The 18,800-nt window shown below is 45.0% G+C and overlaps 1 protein-coding gene across 1 annotated transcript in view; it reads left to right on the forward strand.

Annotated features, from left to right (window-relative positions):
- Positions 1 to 18,800, forward strand: part of Tmprss5 (transmembrane protease, serine 5 (spinesin)) — a 38,318-nt gene that overhangs the window by 2,883 nt on the left and 16,635 nt on the right. The window lies entirely within an intron of this gene.

Below are 18,800 nucleotides of genomic sequence, written 5' to 3' on the forward strand. Positions count from 1 at the left end.
AAATGAAAGTCTGCATAGGGGTGACAGGAGGTAGCTGGAAACCTGGGGTGGAAGTCTGCTGTACATTGGTGCAAAGTTATGTGGTTTCTGCCTTGGCTTTTCCCAATCACCAATCTGTTGTGAATATTTGTTGCCATTTTCTCCAAAAAATCAAAAAAAAAAAAAAAAAAAAAAGATAAAGCCCTAGTTTTGAGGAAATTTAGAATTATTATGATTTGGATCAGTTCTTTCACTGGGAGAAGTTTGGTTATGAATTTTGTGAAATCACAAGTTATGATAATCAGAAATAACACTGGCTATCTATCTGTAATCGCGTTCTGAAGTCTACCTAGCATAGGGAGAGAGCGGTAACTGGTGAGCTGTCTGAGCATTTCTCTCCTTCAGAAATCAGGCATCCTAGTTTGTTTAGGGCAAGAGTGGGTAGTAAGGTCTTTGCTACACCCACTGTTGAAGAAGAGATTGGCACCAGCGCTAGTGGCATGTACTCTTGCATGCTATGGACCTGCCTTTTTGTGTTTACTAGGTAGCAGATACTGTAAGTGCTGTACAAAACTCCAGAACAAAACTGTCCTGCCCTCTGGTGATTCAATTTCTCCTGGAAAAGAAAGAAGTAAATCAGGATGCTTAAAGATGGTGCTGCAGGAGCTGCCGATGCCCATGCCAATGCATGCAGGACCGTGAGGGTCAGGCTCAGTTCTACACTGCATGGAGATTCTGCCCTGCCTTGGAGCTAACTGAGCCCAGTGCATATTTAGGTGCTGCTACTGAGAGAGGAAGAACTCAGGACGGCAGAGAGGGAACAGTAGGGACAGAGGTAGCAGAAGATGGACAAGATTGGCCCTTGTAGGCATTTGAATGGTTTTCTTTTGCAGTCAGTCTCATGTCTAATGGCTTCCAAGAAACTTGAAGAAATACACTAAAAATAGCATGATGAACCTCTGTTTGTCAGTCACCTAACTTCAACAGTTACCTCATGCCCAGCCCTCTGCCATCCGTAGTGTTCCTTTCTTCTTCTACCCTTGCAAACACTGGAACACGGAAGTGAGCTTATTCCATCTGCAAGTTTTGTTTTCTGTGAGGCTTTCTCATTGTGCTCACCACAGTCCCTGTGAACTGCCTGTACCCTCTTTCTTCAAGTTTTCCTGGCTCGCCCTCTACTGGAGCACTGGCTGTTAAACCTGAAAGCAATTAACATCTGGCTCACACCCTGGCTTCCTTAGCTGTTTACTTCAGCTAAACTAATCCCATTGTTTCATAAAAGAAGAAAAGAGGGACTGGCAAAATGGCTCAGTGGGTAAGAGCACTGACTGCTCTTCCTAAGATCCTGAGTTCAAGTCCCACCAACCACATGGTGGCTCACAAACACCCGTAATGAGATCTGATGACCTCTTCTCATGCGTCTGAAGTCAGCTACAGTGTACTTATGTATAATAATAAAATCTTTGGGCCTGAGCGAGTGGAGTTGACCAGAGCAAGCAGGGCTGACTGGAGTGAGCAGAGGTCCAAAAAATTCACTTCCCAACAACTACATGAAGGCTCACAACCATCTGTACAGCTACTGTACTAGCGTACATAAAGTAAATAAATCTTTAAAAAAAAAAAAAAGAAAAGAAAAAAAGACGTACTGAGTTACAAGAGAGAACTTTGAAACACAGACTTCACTGGGATACCCAGAAAACATGGCTGCCCAGTCAGGACAGTGCTTCTGGAATCTGGTATTTGATTTAAGACAAAGCAATGGCTTTCCAAAAGTGGGTCTGGGTGGCACATTGGCAAAAGGAGTGCCCCTACTTAGTTCCAGTTTCCCCTTCCGTCCTCTGCTTTATGAAAGTTGCTTTGAATGCTTACTGGCATTTTTCACTGGCAGGGAAGCCTGCATTCATACTTGATTACAATGCTGTATGTTAACAATATGGATAACATCAAATATGTCACTGACATTGTTACAAATTACATTTCACTACCATTCTATTGCTAAGTATAGTCTCTTTCTTTAGACTACTATATCTGTATATTGTTTAAAAGATGAGAGCTGGGTGGTGGTGGTGCACGCCTTTAATCCCAGCACCCCAGAAGCAGAGGCAGGCAGAAATCTGAGTTCGAGGCCAGCCCGGTCTACAGAGTGAGTTCCAGGACAGCAAGGGCTATACAGAGGGACCCTGTTTCCAAAAAAAACCAAAAACAAATAGTCAAACAAAAAGTTTAGGACCTGTGCTTACCAGTGTTTTGAGACTGGGTCTCATTGTCTAAGCCTAGCTGGCCTGGAACTCACAGATGCCCTGGCTCTGCCTTCATATGCCACCATACCTGGCACCAACTACTTTGTAATCAGCTCTTTTGTAAAATTGACTGCAATTGCCTTGGACTGAAGTCACAGTACATCTTTTATCAAACTCTGAAAATTAGGGCACTCACTCATCTCAAGGACTATGTAATGGTTTTTGGATTACATCTGCAGCTTCTGTTATTTTTAAGTCCCAGGAGATAAAATTCATTTGGGTCTAGAATCATGAACTCATTTAAAACTCAAGTTTTCTTTTCCTATCTTTTCAACGATCTTAGACTTTGTATTCCTTTTTACCGCGTTTGTTCTGTCATTTCCAGGTTGAAGATAATTCTCTTTGATAGGGAATGTGGAAGCAAAATAGTAGCTGAATTGCCAATGTCTGTTATTTCTAAAATATCACATCAACTCTAAGCATAGCCTGGCCCTGTTTCTTCTTCTTTCACTGATCTTTAACACACACACCCTTAATAGAAATAGTTTTTAAAGAAATAAGCTTGGGCATATTCTAGACTTTTATCCTCCCAATGCAGTTTTTTACATGTCTGATGCCACTCTTATGATTTTTGCATACTAATGGCCTTTTGTAGAATTCACTGTTGGCTCCCATCTGCAGCAACACTACTATTTTTATTATGTTTTGTAAGGTCAGGTGTTTCCTTTTCCTTGGTCTTTTTAAAACAGAGCCTTGCTATATAGCTCAGGCTGGCCTCAGTCTTGTGGCTATGCTCCTGCCTCAGACTCCTAAGTGATGGGGTATAAGCATATGCTACCATGTTCTGCTCCTGGTCTACAAAGTGAGTTCCAGGACAGCCAGGGCTATACAGAGAAATCCTGTCTCAAAAAACAAAAAACAAAAAACAAAACAAAACAAAACAAAAAGCAGGGCGGTGGTGGTGCATGCCTTTAATCCCAGCACTTGGGAGGCAGAGGCAGGCGGATTTCTGAGTTCAAGGCCAGCCTGGTCTACAGAGTGAGTTCCAGGACAGCCAGGGCTACACAGAGAAACCTTGTCTTGAAAAAACCACACACACACACACACACACACACACACACACACACACACACACAAAACAAAACAGGAAGGTAATGAAAACAACTGATTTGTCATGTTTCTCTTGTAAATAGGGCTGTGTTATATGACTTGGGTTTTACAGTTAGTGCCCCCCTCCCCGTTATTTGTTTTTTTGTTTTAAGGAATAAGCATTTTATTTTAAATAAGGCAAAAATATTGCAAAGCTACTAGCAGGGTTTTGGTAGCATCCATGTGGTCATGTCAGAGTGAGCAGGAGGGGGATGGGAGGAAGGCCCTGCAGCTGTGAGCACCCTCCTCCTTGGGCCTGGTCTGGCGGGACAAATGAAGGAGAGTGATTTCTGAGCATAACACTTCTGTCAGAGCCACGTAGCAAAGTGGGATAAGTTCAGCGTGGCAGACAGGACACAGAGCGGAGGCATCCATGTGGTGAACAAAATCCCATGGTGACAAAATCCGGTAGAGGGGGAGGCTGTGCAGTTATTTTACAAAAGGGACTAATGCATCCAAGTTTGCAGTGGACCCAGAACCTGCATGCTAAAGGATCATGGGAGATCCAGATCTGCATGAGCAAAGATTGTATTCATATTTAGTCCAAGGAATCCTGTGAGGTAGCTATTGCCAATTTTGTCTTACTGATGACATAGCACAGAGAGGTGGAGTGTTTTGATGGAAGACTCACAGATGGCCATGTGATATCAAGTTCCCAATCTAGGTGTGTTTACTTCTATAACCGATGCTTTTTGTTGTTCTGGAAGAGTCTGCCTCACAAAGAGGTCTCGATCCTTTTCATGTCTCCAGATATATGAGCTTAATAATTAAATAGTAATGAAATGCCACAGGCTGGACAACTTAAAGACAGAAAAGGAAAAGAAAGCTGGGGTGATTTGCACAAATTTTTAATCCAGTACTTGGGAGTCAGAGGCAGGCATCTTCATGTAAGTTCCAAGCCAGCCAAGTCTACATAGTGAGACTCTGTCTCAAACACACACACACACACACACACACACACACACACACACACACACACACACCACCCCACTACCCTCACCCCTGATGCAGTAAGTCTCCAACCCCAATAAGCCTGTGTAAAAACCACAGAACCCAGTTATTATCTTTATAAGCTGTATGCCTAGATTGGGCAGCTCTATCACTATACTAATCTATTCCCCAGCTGCGAGATCTCTTGCTACCTGCAGCTTCTCCAGGCCATGTGTTTCTGCTCCATCCTCCTTCCACCTCTTCCTCCATCTTCCCTTCCTCCACTCTCTAAGACCTCCAGCTTCCACTGCCCAGTCACAGGCGCTCGCCTTTATTTGACCAGTTACAATGCCCATAGTTCCGGAAGCTGCAAGTTCAAAGTTAAGATGTTCACAAGTTTGGCTCTTACCGAAGGCTCATCGATGGCCTTGTTCCTTTATCTTCTTCACATAGTCTTCTCTCTCACTGTGTAGACTTTGCTGGCCTGGAACTTGCACGAAGATGCCTGTCTCTGTCTTCCAAGTACTGGGTTAAAAACATGTGCCATAGCCGGGCGTAGTGGCACATGCCTTTAATCCCAGCACTTGGGAGGCAGAGGCAGGTGGATTTCTGAGTTCGAGGCCAGCCTGGTCTACAAAGTGAGTTCCAGGACAGCCATGGCTATACAGAAAAACCCTGTCTCAAAAAACCAAAACCAAAACCATCCCCCCCAAACAAACAAACAAACAAACAAACAGACAGACATGTGCCTCAGTCACCTGAGCAGTCCAAATGTCCTATACTTAGAAAACTTTGATTACTTCTGCAAAGATCTCATCTCCAAATAAGGTCCCATTTTGAGGGAGGGAGGACTTCTGGTATGCCAGGACAAATGTAGGCAAGGGACTTACGTGAGCATGCCACGATAAGTGGTGGGGGCACAATTCTGCTCACAATGCCTCACAGATTTAGACAGCACCGCTCACGTGCCTCGCTTTTCCTACTGTCCCTTATTGTCTGTCCATTGTATTCAATCTGTTAGTGAGCAGCTGTGGCTACCATCACCTTCAAAGCAGGCCTGCTCGCTGGAGTGAGCTCTGGGTCAATAGAGCATTCAGCGGACGCTAATTTAATTAGCTGAGTTGCTGGGACAGCTGCTCCGTAACTAACTCATGTAACTAACTCACGGACTGAGTGAGCCTGAAGGAGCGTTTGGGAGTCTCTGTCTTGAGCATTGTGTATTTTGAAAGTAAAGGGCCTAGATTACAAGGGAAGCCCTGCAGTTTCTGTCTCCTTTCCACATATCAGTTTAGCTCTCTTACATTGCAGAAGGTCTCTAAAACTCCCTCACTACAAAGCCTCCATATTCTGATGGTTGGGTTTTTCCTCTCAACTGGTTCAGGTGAGCATGACTGGTAAGCGGTCGGCCACTTGTCCTAGATCCAGCTTTTACTCACAGGAACATTGACTGTCTACATTTACATCTGCTGTGGATCTTTCTCCTGCTGTGGACGTTAGCCCTGGAGAAGAGAGAGCTCTCTGGATTTGCACTCAGAACACCGGGCTTCACATTTACACGTGTCCTTGACTGCTCTGTGGGAACTTGGGCAAATCATTTAGTCTCTGTACTCCCAGTGTGCTCAGCAAATGGAGAAAGAAAGTCTGGCTCTGCTTCCTTCTCAGGAGGGCTTATCGGTGTGTGTGTGTGTGTGTGTGTGTGGTGTGAATACTTGTATGTTAGCATGATTGTAGTTACCCGATGGCAACCCCGAGTGGTGGTCCTCAGGCCTCCTTTTGAGACAGGGCCTCTCATTGTCCTGGGACTTGACAATTAGGTTCGTCTGGCTGGCCAGGGATTCACTTGTCTGCATCTCTGGCTCTGGGGTTCCAAGCATTTCCCATCTCACCCAGCTTTTTAATATACTTTTATTTTTTCAAATGTGGATCCTAGGGATTGAACTCAGGTCAACAGATGGAGCTCTGTCTCCATCCTTTGGGATAGTTCAGAACACTGACAAAAGTTTAAGGGACTGAGACAAGGGCTAATAGAACACAGAGGAGACTAGGATCTTACCTGTGTTGCATCTCTCTCTCTCTCTCTCACACACACACACACACACACACACACACACACACACACACCCTGTGTTATATTGGCATGATTGATGGAAACCAGTCTTGGGGAGTAAAGCAAAGATGTGGGGTATCAGAGAAGGTGGCCTATGAGCAGTGACTGATTTTTTTCTAAGTCACAGGAGCTTCACACTCATGTCAGTCCCTGAGCAGTGATGGAAAGTTTTAGACTGCATTTACTGACCCAGAGCAGATGTTACGGAAGTTGCTTTTAATTAACCACATGATTAATATTTTTTTTTGTTACTTCTTTGGGTCTTAATTAAAGTAGATGGAAAATGTTCTATGTGTCTGGTACTGGTGCCACCACCTCCCTCAGGAACTGCTCTCTCAGTCCATCTTCAGCTGAGTTTATTTTGCATGTCTTCACATGGAGACCTGAATGATTTTTCAAAGCAAATGTCTTTTCCCCTTTCCTATCCTTTCTTTTTTTTTTTTAATTTTTGAGATTTAAATTTTTGAATACAATTATAGCTTTCTCCCTTCCCTTTCCTTCTTCTACACATGGCTTTTAAACAAACTGCTTTACAAAATGAGCAGGTATGAGGAAGACATTTTAATTTGTAGTATGCAAATTATAAACTTCATATTTTATCTCAGAGCTTGAGAAATAGTCCAGGGACAATGAATAGATCTTTGTAGGCTTTGAAACTATTTCCTAGAATACAGCTTGGGTCTTTTTTTTTTTTTTTTTGTCTGGGTTTCAATAAGGGCAGCCTTGTGCTCTGGCTGCTTCTGGTCCTGCGTAGGGAGGAGAGAGCTGTTCTTCTGTCCTTCTCTTCTTGTTGCTGTGGGGTGGCTGGCACAGGAGGATGGAAAGGGCCAATTTTCCCCTCAGTTGAAGATTATGATGTGTCATTACTGCCATGGATGAATATCTATATACAAACAGAAGCCACCAATTCTGGATTTGGGGCATTACAAGTGCAGTGTGAGATGTGTTGAGAGTTGAGCCGCATCTTGAAGCACCAGTTTAAAACAAATGTGAGGGAAGGACTGTGCAGAGGGAGAGCACAGACTAAATTCAGGTCAGGCGTGGGGGTGCACCATCTACCTGACTATTCTGGGGTCTGGTCATTAGGATATAGGGTACGGGGAAGACAGAATATAGTGAGACTCAAACCCAAAACGATTGGTCTGGGACTGGGTCATGAAGTTCATTGGATGGTTAGCCTGAAGCATTGTTAGTGTATGCTGCTAACGAAAGGAAGACAGAGAAAGTTCAGATGAGAAGCAGAGTGGTCAGGTCTGCACTTGGTGTAGGAAGAAACCCTGGTGGCTGCCTGGAGGATGGTGGTGTAGAAGCGAGAAGGGCGGCAGGGAGATGGTTTAGGAGGCCAAAGGTGATGTGATGATTAATACTGATTTCCAACTTGACAGGACCACCTAGGAGATAAGCATGTTTGTAAGGGAGCTCCTAGATTGAGTTTTATTTTTAATTTTTAAAATTTTATTTATTTTTTATTTTATGTGCAGCAGGGTTTTGCCTGCACTTGTGTCTATGTGAGGGTGTCAGGCTTTTGGAACAGGAGTTACAGGCAAGTTTGAGCTGCCATGAGAGTCCTGGGAATTGAATCTAGGTCCTCTGGAAGAGCAACCGCTTAACCATTAAGCCATCTCTCTAGCCTCTAGATTGAGTTTATTCAGGTGGGAAGGAACATAACAGATTATCTTGACTGTGTATGCTGATTGATTGACATGACATACTCTCACTGCGCACTTGGCTAAGATTATGTGTTGAGATTACCATGATGAAACGAATAGGCCTCCACTCTTAAAAATTCTACTGTTGGCTCAGAACCAGATACACATTAATTTCCCCGAGTACCGAGGCGGCATGTGCTCCACCAGTGTACCACAGTCCTGAGACATTGAGAAACATTTAATTTGGTCTTAAGGGATGGAGGCAGGCTGATCACGTAGCTTATTAGAAATGCTTGCCCTTGCTCAGGAAACAAAGACAGATGTTTGGCATGGCTCTGTAGCTTTGCTTGGTCCATCCTATGTGCTCCTCCAGCCTCTGTGTGTACCATCTCCTCTCTCTCTAACCCTACCTTCTTTCAGTTCTTCGCAGGTTCCACTCTCTCTAGCCACAAGAATTTGACTGCAGCCTTTGCCTGGAGCATGCTCTACCATCCCAGACCCTCTCTTCTTGGCTTCCTTGAGGAAGTATTCCCTGTATCTTCAGACTTGGTCATGTCAGTGGCCCAGGCTTTCATTAGCATCTTGCATCTCTCTTTTTAGCACTCTTTCAGTTAGGACTTTCACATTGTGGGTACAGCTTTTACTGCGGGAGATCTTGTGTTTGGTTTTTGTTCACCACTGTATATTCCGTATTTACACTTATGCCTAGTGTACACATTGTGTTTTATCAATAAATATGATAGATTCAAATAGTCAAAGGGAGGAAGGCATCTGGGAATAGGAAACAGTAGGAACAAGAGCCTGTGGTTTATTCTGGAGATATTCAAGGACAAATGAATGGCTGGTTTATGGGACAAGGTTAAAAGAAGGAGCAAAAGATGAACCTTTGTGGCAGACAAAGGCACCTTCTTTTTAAAAAAAAAAAAAGATTTATTTATTTATTTATTATGTGTAAGTACACTGTAGCTGTCTTCAGACACCCCAGAAGAGGGCTTCAGATCTCATTACGGGTGGTTATGAGCCACCATGTGGTTGCTGGGATTTGAACACAGGACCTCCGGAAGAGCAGTCAGTCCTCTTAACCATTGAGCCATCTCTCCAGCCCCACACCTTCTTTTTGAACACTGGAGAATGTATATGAATGGCCATTTACCCAAGCTAGATAATGAGTCTTCTAGGGCAGACTTTGCCTTGACTGTTCCTATAATATGTCTGGAACAGTGCTTGGTGAAACACCAAAAAACACCTGCTTAGTGAATGAAGAGTAGGTGAGCGTACACCAGGCTACGGCAGCCGTGAGGCTCCATGGAAGGTTAACACATTTAAGCTTGGCAATGCTGCTTTGGCAGCAAGGTGTGAAAGAGAAGAATCCATCTTCACTTATTTATTATTTCACATTGGTAGATTTGCTTTTTAATTTTTAAATTACATTATTTTGTGCACATGTCTGTGTATGTGCATGTGTGTGCATATGTGTGTTTTGTATATGTGTGTGGTGTGCATGTGTGCATTTTTATGGGCCAGAATTGACTCATGCTAAAGTCTGACCTCTTCCACCACATATGTCCTTTGTAGGAGATTGAACTCAGGTCATCAGGTTTGGTGGCAGGCGTCTTTACCCACTGAGCCATCTCTTTGGCCTGACAGATTTTCTTTACAGGAAAGATGGTCCAGACTGATGATGAAAACTAGAAGCAGAAGATAGTAGGTGGTTGTTATGGTAATGCTGATGGGTGGCTAGGATAGCCGTGGGGCTGGACAAGGGGGCAGACTTGAAATACTGCCTAACTGAGGTGGCCCAAAGTTTGTTCCCCCCACCCAAAGGGACTTTTGGAAGGAGAGGAAGCCCTTGAGGAAGAACAGGATGAGTGGGAGTCACACCCAAGCCTCTCAGAGCCTTTCTGAGGAGACTACTTGCCCTCCCAACTCAATTGAGCACTTCTTTCTTGTAGGATAAACAAAGCAGAATACAATGTTCAGAATGCAGCACGCTAACAAAAGAGCAGCTGATTACCGCATGGAACCACCTGGGTTTTCTTCCTAAGTACATTTTTATCCATTTCTTTATAGTCTAAGCAGGGAAGGTGGCAGCATTCACTCAGGGGGTCTCCACCACCTGTTCGCACATAACAATGATGTAGAATAAATTAACTAGCATTTCCCCAGTTTTTACTAATTAAAGCTTTTCTTCTATGAGACCCGGGAATCATTCCTTTCTTTGTTGAGAAAACTTCTCTCCAAGACGTCTGGATGGAAAGAGATGTGTGTTTGGGCTGCATCAGGTTGTGTGGTGGTGGGAGAGGGTCTGGTGGGTTGTATGAACCACAGAGGGATTCCCATACCGAGCTTAGAAGGGATGGGGTGGTTGTATGAGGAGACTGGAGGACTCTATGGATGCAGTGGCCCCTGTGGCAGCCGAGGCTGGATAAGAATAAGGGATGCGTTACTTACAGAGATTAACCTGTCACAAGCTTCATCATGAAGAAAGAAAAAGCACATCTCCAAGCCTGCATCCCTCAGGGCCATGCGGTCTCACCAACATCTCCTGGAAAACCAACCTTCCTCTCTCTGTCAGAGAGAACGAGCATAGTGAGGTGGAGACATATTGATTCCATGAGGAGCTGATATGATTGAGGGAGCTGTCTAAATATGTCTGAAATCCACAGAGCAGTCGGGAACACAAGGTGACAGCCAGCCTTGAATCCTCAGTCACGGAAGAGGAGGTGGTGAACACTGTGAGAGTCCCTGGGTGTTGACCAGTGTCTACAGGTGGCGTTTCTTCCTTCTGAGCCTGGTTGTGGGTGAATATATGACTCATGCAGTATGTGCATGGGTTGGCATGGGGAACGATTCTGGACAGGAGGCCTGGGCTTGTATGCTATTTATCCCTCTGAAAGGAGAGAGCTTGGACTTAGCATTTTTTATTCTTTTTTTTTTTATTAAGATGCTTTCTTTATTTACATTTCAAATGTTATCCCCTTTCCCGGTTTCCCCTCCAAAAACCCCCTATCCTCCTCCCTCTCCCCCTGCTCACCAACCCACCCACTACTGCTTCCTGGCCCTGGCATTCCCCTATACTGGGGCATTGAGCTTTCACAGGACCAAGGGCCTCTCCTCCCATTGATGACGGACTAGGCCATCCTCTGCTACATATGCAGCTGGAGCCATGAAGTCCTACCATGTGTACTCTTTGGTTGGTGGTTTAGTCCCTGGGAGCTCTGGGGTATTGGTTGGTCCATATTGTTGTTCCTCCTAAGGGGCTGCAAACCTCTTCAGCTCCTTGGGTCCTTTCTCTAGCTCCTTCATTGGGAACCCTGTGCTCAGTCTAATGGTAGGCTGTGAGCATCCACCTCTGCATTTGTCAGGCACTGGTGGAGCTTCCCAGGAGACAGCTATAACAGGCTTCTGTCAGCAAGCACTTGTTGGCATCCATAAAAGTGTCTCGGTTTGGTGATTGTATATGGGATGGATCCTCAGGTGGGGCAGTCTCTGGATGGTCATTCTAGCATGTTCATTCTTTATAAGTTCAAGAATGTTATATGAATTAGAATTTGGTATTTCTATTTGGGTGGAAGGGAAGGACTTCATACTATCTTTCTGATACCAGATGCCATCTGGAGGAGTTGAAAAGGGCCCTTGATGCTTATGACAGTAGTGACTGAAGGAGGAAAAGGAACACGAGTAAGAGCCATGAGTGGAGGTTCGTGTGTTGAAGTAGGCCCGGAGGACTGGTTAGTCATCAGTGGGAGCAGGGCCAGGACTTGGTTGAGGCCATGTCAGCATCACCAGGGTGGAAACATAGGCTTCTGATCCTTCATTCAGAGGGTTGTGTGTTCGGTGGTTTCAGGTAGAGCACATCATTTAAGGCACTGTCATCCTTCAGGGATTCACATGCCTGTACACTGGGCAGTGTCACCTTCACTTTTATACTCTTGGCTTGCTATTGCTTCAACCTAGAGTTAAGCATTCTCCCAGTGTAGGAAATAGCCAGGGTAAACCAGACTGGCTCTGAATGCTAGGCAGAGAAGGGTGATGAGGGAGACAAGGTCCATTTGATGTGGAATTTACTCTGTAAGAGATCAGAGATGGTCTCAGTAGGCCTGATGTCCTATCATTGCTCCAATGCACAGCCATACCACTGACTCCAATGGGAATATAACACCAGGGAACTCAAGCCACTAGGCTGCCTCCCTCCAGACCCAGAGCTCTTGGAGAGAGACAAGAGCCAGTGAGAATCCCTAACTGATGTGCCAACTGGGTGACAGAGAAGTCAGTCTTTGCTCTTGTTTTTATTTACTACTTTCTCATCCCAGGGGGAAGAAATTGTCATTGGAGTATAAATGTGAATTTAACGACTCTCTCTTGCAAGGGACTTTCTACCGCTCTGTATTTTAAATAAACATTTATTGAATATTTACCATGGTAGTTACTAATGCTTCTTAGTAGACTGCAGGATTACATCTTTATGGTTGCCTCATGGTTGGGGGAGCCATGTAATTCTGGAGCAATGAATGGTGGGTAGTCCAAGTAAGTTCTAACAACCCAAGCTCCTCTAGAACTTACTCTCTCATCATTGTGACTAATGACCTTCCAGATGGAGACTACTCTTTTGGCTTTTGTGTGTGTGTGTGTGTGTGTGCACGAGTTTGTGCATTGTGCACATATGAATGCTGCTATACACATGTGCACATGTGGAGGCTGGGGGTTGACATCAGATGGTTTCTGCTATCACTCTTCACTTTATTTTTTGAGACAAGGTTTCTCGTTGAGACTGAAATCCCCTGCTTCACTAGGCTGACTGACCAGCAGGCCCCAGGGATCCAAACTCAGGTTTGGATGGTGTACAGCAAGCACTTTACTTACCAAGCCAGCTCCCTCGCCCAGCTTGAAGTCTCAATTGAGGATACGTGGAAAGAATGCGTTAGTTTGACCCCTTGTGGAATTGAAACATTAATAAGAAACAAAGCTGTATTGTATACGCCAAGAAGGATGGTTAGTTGTTTCCTACTGCAGCCCAGCCTGCCTTAAAGCATAAGCCTCTGTAGGATGCTGCAGACACCATGGCTTACTCCAGTCTCCTCCGAGGTACCACTGGGTCATGCAACAGCTGATGAAGACATATACCTGTCTGGTTTATTTATTTGATTCTTCTGGTGCTGGGGACCAAATCCAAGGTCTAATGCATCCTAGATAAGCACCCAACCACTAAGCTGTAGTCCTCTTTTTCTCTTTTTATTTTGGGATAGGGTCTCTCTGTGTTGCTCAGGCTGGCAATGAACTCACTCAGTAGCCCAGGCTGGCCTTGAAGTTGTGATCCTCCTGTCTCAGCCACCCTAATGTCTGAGAGCCACCTCTGAGCCATCAGACCTGTTCATAAGGTGGCTTATTGGGTAAAGGCCCTTGCCAAGCAAGCTTTGTGACCTGAATTTGATACCTTTAACCCATGTAAAACGGTGGAAGGAGAGAACTACCTCATGTGTGTGTGTGTGTGTGTGTGTGTGTGTGTGTGTGTTTGTGTATATATGTATATGGAGAGATATATAGAGAGAGACAGAGAGAGACTGACAGACAGACACACAGAGACAGATACAGAGTCAGAGAGAGACAGATTTCTCATGTCTTGGACTACAGATGGACATTTACAGGATTTAATAATAGCTTGTTAATGACACAACTTTTTCTTCCTCCATTCCTGCTGCTGCTTCATGGGGCTAAAATGACTAAGAAGTTAATTGAGATAACATAGTCCCAGAATCATCAGGCTAAAAACACAGACGGGGCCTCTGTCCAGAAGGTCTGTTTCAAAGGCTTTAGATGGATATTAGAGACATTGTTTTAACAACAGTCTCCTCAGTTGATTCCAGCTCTCACCCTTAGAGGAAGGCACCCTGTGCTGATCATAACTTCGAGAAAAGACCAAACCAGATAGCGTTATCTTTTCTTGGTGACTGGGGGTGGGGTCGGGGAGGAGCCAAGGCTAGATTAATGACAGGGTTCAGCAGATATAGTTTGCTCTGGAAAGTTTAGAAGTAGACCTGCTTTATTCTACTTTTCTGTGTGCACCCATTGTCCTGTTGGCAGCCCAGATGTCCCTTATAACACAATGGATTATTAGCATTCCAAACATACTAACTTTCCCAGAGCCTATCCTGTCAGAGCCTGGCTTCTGAGCTGTTCCTTCAGGACCTGGTTAGTGATGCCGCCCTTTAGAGTCAAGTACAGGAACCTTTACTCAGGGTCAGGGTAGTCAATGTAGTTACCTCACACCATGTCTCAGCATGGCATTGCTGGACTCAGGGCTGCTACCCCCAACCCCATCTTTCCTATGCCATGTCTCAAGTTGTTCCTCTGTGTGTGTGTGTGTGTGTGTGTGTGTGTGTGTGTATGTGTACTGTCTCCACAGCTGGGTTGAAATATATGTATTTCTGCCATCCTCTAACCTATCTTTGGATGGATTAAGAGATCCTGCTGGGCGTGCTGGCGCACGTCTTTGATCCCAGCACTCAGGAGGCAGAGGCAGGTGGATTTCTGAGTTCGAGGCCAGCCTGGTCTACAAAGTGAGTTCCAGGACAGCCAGGGCTCTACAAAAAAACCCTGTATCAAAAAAAAAAAAAAAATAGAGATCCTTTAATTTTATGTGAATATTTTGCCTGCATGTATGTGTGTGTTTACCACATGAGTACAGTGCTCATAAAGGCTAGAAGAGGGCATCAAATCCCCTGGAGCAGTTGTGAGATGCCATGTGGGTGCTGAGAACCAAACCCAGGTCTTCTGGAAGAGCATTCAGGACTCTTAACCATTGAACCATCTCTCCAGCTCTGTACTTTGTTTTAAACATGATTTTTAGAATCTTCAATGATTTCTTACTGAGGTTACTAATTAAACTATGTATAGCAATTGCTTTGAAATATCATTATTAAAATCCAAGGTTTTTTTTTTTCCAACTGATTTTGAACATTTATTCAGACACACCAGAAGAGGGCATCGGATCCCATTTCAGATGGTTGTGAGCCACCATGTGGTTGCTGGGAATTGAACTCAGGCTCTCTGGAAGAGCAGTCAGTGCTCTTAACCACTGAGCCATCTTTCCAACCCAAATCCAAGGTTTTCTAGACATAATGGTACATCCCTGTAGTCCTAACACTTAGGAGGCAGATGCAGGAAGATCACAAGTTTGAGGCCAGACCTGGCTAGATCTGAGACCCAGTTTCAACATTCCCATTTTCTCTCACATACACAAATCCAAGGTGTTTATTAATATCATGAACGATATTACAGAGTGCCTGATGGCAATAGGCATGAACAGAACTTGAACCTGGCTTGAGGAGGATGCTGGCTATTACAGGGTTATGTAAAAATGACATGAGTTCTTCCTTCTAAGCACACAAGCCATCCATCCACAGCCTTCTGGAAGATGAAGCCATACAGAAGGCAGAAGAAGAAGAAGAAGAAGAAGAAGAAGAAGAAGAAGAAGAAGAAGGAGGAGGAGGAGGAGGAGGAGGAGGAGGAGGAGGAGGAGGAGGAGGAGGAGGAGGAGGAGGAGGCAGAACAGGATGGGAACTAAGTTACCAGGTTCAAAAAGGAGAAGACAGGAGCCTGAACCAACTCACTAAGACTGATGATGGTGAGGTAAGGATGGTTGGATGTCATGGTCACGTGCAGTCAGAGTGAGCTAGGCCACAGTTTGATTAAACAAACTTTTGTTTTTTTGTCTATGAAGCCTTGGTTGTCCTGGAAGCTCACTGTGTAGATCAGGCTGACCTTGAATTTGCAAAGATCTACCTGCCTCTGCCTACTGAGTGCTGGGATTAAAGGCGTACACCACCACATCCAGCCACTCCTTCTTTGTTTAATTGAGAATTTCATGTATTGTACCTAATGTGTTTTAATTGAATGCATCCCACATTTCCTCTCATCCAATTCACCTACCCTCCTATTTTACCCTCTCAACTTCATCTTTCTAAAACCTCCTGGGCCTATTTTATAAGTGCTGCTTTTATTTCCTTAGCTGAAGTGAAGAGATGAGAGCCTTACCCAAGCTGTGTAAACACACAGCTTGGGCGGAGCCTGGGGTATTGTCTCTTTCCTTTTAACTATCCCTCCGCCTAGGCCTGAAAACCTCTAGTCTCCACACAATCTAATCTTCCAAGCTGACTGATTCAATCCAGCTTCCCCCAGATTCTGACTGAGATGCTCTGCCTGGTCTCATGCTACCTTTGGCAATCTGTTCTCATCTTCTGGCTCCTTCTCATGCTCTGCTTTGCTCTGTCTTCACCTGGGTTTAGCTTGCTCTCTCTGTCGAACTTCCCTGGTAAAACGGCCACGACATATACAACACACACCACACATTGACCCCACTCCCACTTCTTTTTTCTCTCTCCATGTTCTTATTTATTTATTTAGTATATATGAGTACACTATAGCTGTCTTCAGATGTACCAGAAGAGGACATTGGATCCCATTACAGATGGTTGTGAGCCACCATGTGGTTGCTGGAATTTGAACTCAGGACCTCTGGAAGAGCAGTCAGTACTCTTAACTGTTTCGCCATCTCTCTAGCAGTCTTAGAGTTTTATTGCTGTGAAGAGACACCATAACCACGCAAGTCTTATAAAGAAAAAACATTGAATTGGGGCTGGTTTATAAGTTCAGAGGTTTAATCCATTATCATCACTGAGAGAAGCATGGCGGTTCACAGACAGACCTGTGCTGAAGAAGCAGTGGTGAGCTCTGTATCTGAATTGGCAGGCAACAGGAAGAGAGAGTGACACTGAGCTTGGCTTGGGCTTTTGAAACCTTGGAGCCCACTGCCAGTGACACTCTTCCTCCAACAAGGCCACACCTACTCCAACAAGGCCACACCCACTCCAACAAGGCCACACCCACTCCAACAAGGCCACACCTACTCCAACAAGGCCTCATGTCTTAGTCCTTTCAGATAGTGCCATTCCCTATGAGCACGTGGGGGCCATTTTCATTCACACTGCCATACCAGCCTCAAAAACTGGATTCTACCTGATACAGTGCAGGAACTTGGAAGTCTTCCCGGTCTTTAGAGAACGTTCTTGCTGTTGCTTGTTTGGCAAGTGACTTTTCAGATCCAGCTTTATAAGGCTGCATTCTTATCCAGAGAGGCCTGGAAGAGGCGCAGGAAGGTACAGCTCTACTTAGCCATCCCTGCTTGTGCAGAGCCTAGAGAGTCACCAGAGTGAGAGCGCAGACGCTCTGGATGCGTGCGCAGGTCTCAGCGTGTTATGTGGCTTTCTGGAGTCCCAGAATACATTAGAGCTCTTCAATCTCCTATAAGCATCTCATACCCAGATTCTTCTTAGAGGGTTTTAATATAGTTTATTTTGTGATCAACTGTTGTCCACTACCTCAGACATCCATAAGCTCTAACAACTGCCCCTCCCCCATGACTTTAAGTTTAAAAAAAAAAAAAGATTGAAACAGGTCAAGCTCCAAGTTAGATCAGATGAAGACAGTGTGGCAAATGCTCTTTGCCAGGGACCCACTAGGCAGGTCAAAAAAGTGATAGCTCGCTGAGAAAGTTGTTCAGGGCTACAAGTCTGTGTTCTCCCTTCTTGCGGCTGTACATCACACCTGTGGGATATTGGTCTTCATCCTGCAGAGCTGGGGTGAGGGGGATGGGATCCCAGGATTCCAGCCAGTTAAAATGCATAACACTCACTGAGCATTGCATCTTTTGAATAATACCTTCCAGATTGCTACAAGTCTCGGAGTAATTTCCAGGACTTTGCAAGACTTGATTCTAACTATTTTTTCTTCTGGTTGTCTCATTGCATTTGTGAAGAAGAGAATTTTCTCTTTCAGTTTCACAGACATCACCTGGGACTATTTGAAATACCCTTTTCTGTAGTTGCCACATCTTTTTCCCTCCCTCTCTCAAATGTCTCATCCTCTCTGGGCTCTCTGGGCAGACGAATCCACTCTTCCCTCACTCTCCTATGCTTCTATGTCATTGTAATTTCACTTTTCACAAATAAGTTATTTTTATAGGTTCCTAGCCGAGCCTATGGGTCGGATAAGTAAGCTTGTAACTTACTTAACCACCATACCCAGGCTCATTCAGGACACACGGTAGGTGTGACTTCATAGGCTAAAGAGTGCTGCTCTAGAAGTCCTCAGTGCCTAGCTAGGGAGTCTCATCTCTGGCCACCAGTTCTCTCCTCTGTGTCTATAAGTCAGTCATGTAGGATCTCTGTGTCTTCACCATTGCTTATGGGTTCAGTAAGTAGATGAGGAAAAGAAGTGAGAGATAAGATTATGGTTGGTGTGGGTGAAGTTCAACAATAATAATGGTGGGGTAGGCAAGAGGTTAGGGAGATGAGAGAGGAGGCAGAGTCTCAAACAAGCAACTCAGAATTTTCAGTGACAATATTTTAGGAGATGATGCTCAAACTGCTTGTCTCTACTCAGCTAAAAATGAGCCAAGCCAGATGTGGTGACACACACCTTTGATCCCAACCCTGAGAAAGGGCAAAGGCAGAGGCAGAGGCAGAGGCAGAGGAGGCAGAGGCAGAGGCAGAGGCAGAGGCAGAGGCAGAGGCAGAGGCAGAGGCAGAGGCAGAGGCAGAGGCAGAGGCAGAGGCAGAGGCAGAGGCAGAGGCAGAGGCAGAGGCAGAGGCAGAGGCAGAGGCAGAGGCAGAGGCAGAGGCAGAGGCAGAGGCAGAGGCAGAGGCAGAGGCAGAGGCAGAGGCAGAGGCAGAGAGGCAGAGGCAGAGG

This window comes from Mus musculus, chromosome 9, assembly GCF_000001635.26.
Source record: "Mus musculus strain C57BL/6J chromosome 9, GRCm38.p6 C57BL/6J".
NCBI lineage: Eukaryota > Metazoa > Chordata > Mammalia > Rodentia > Muridae > Mus > Mus musculus.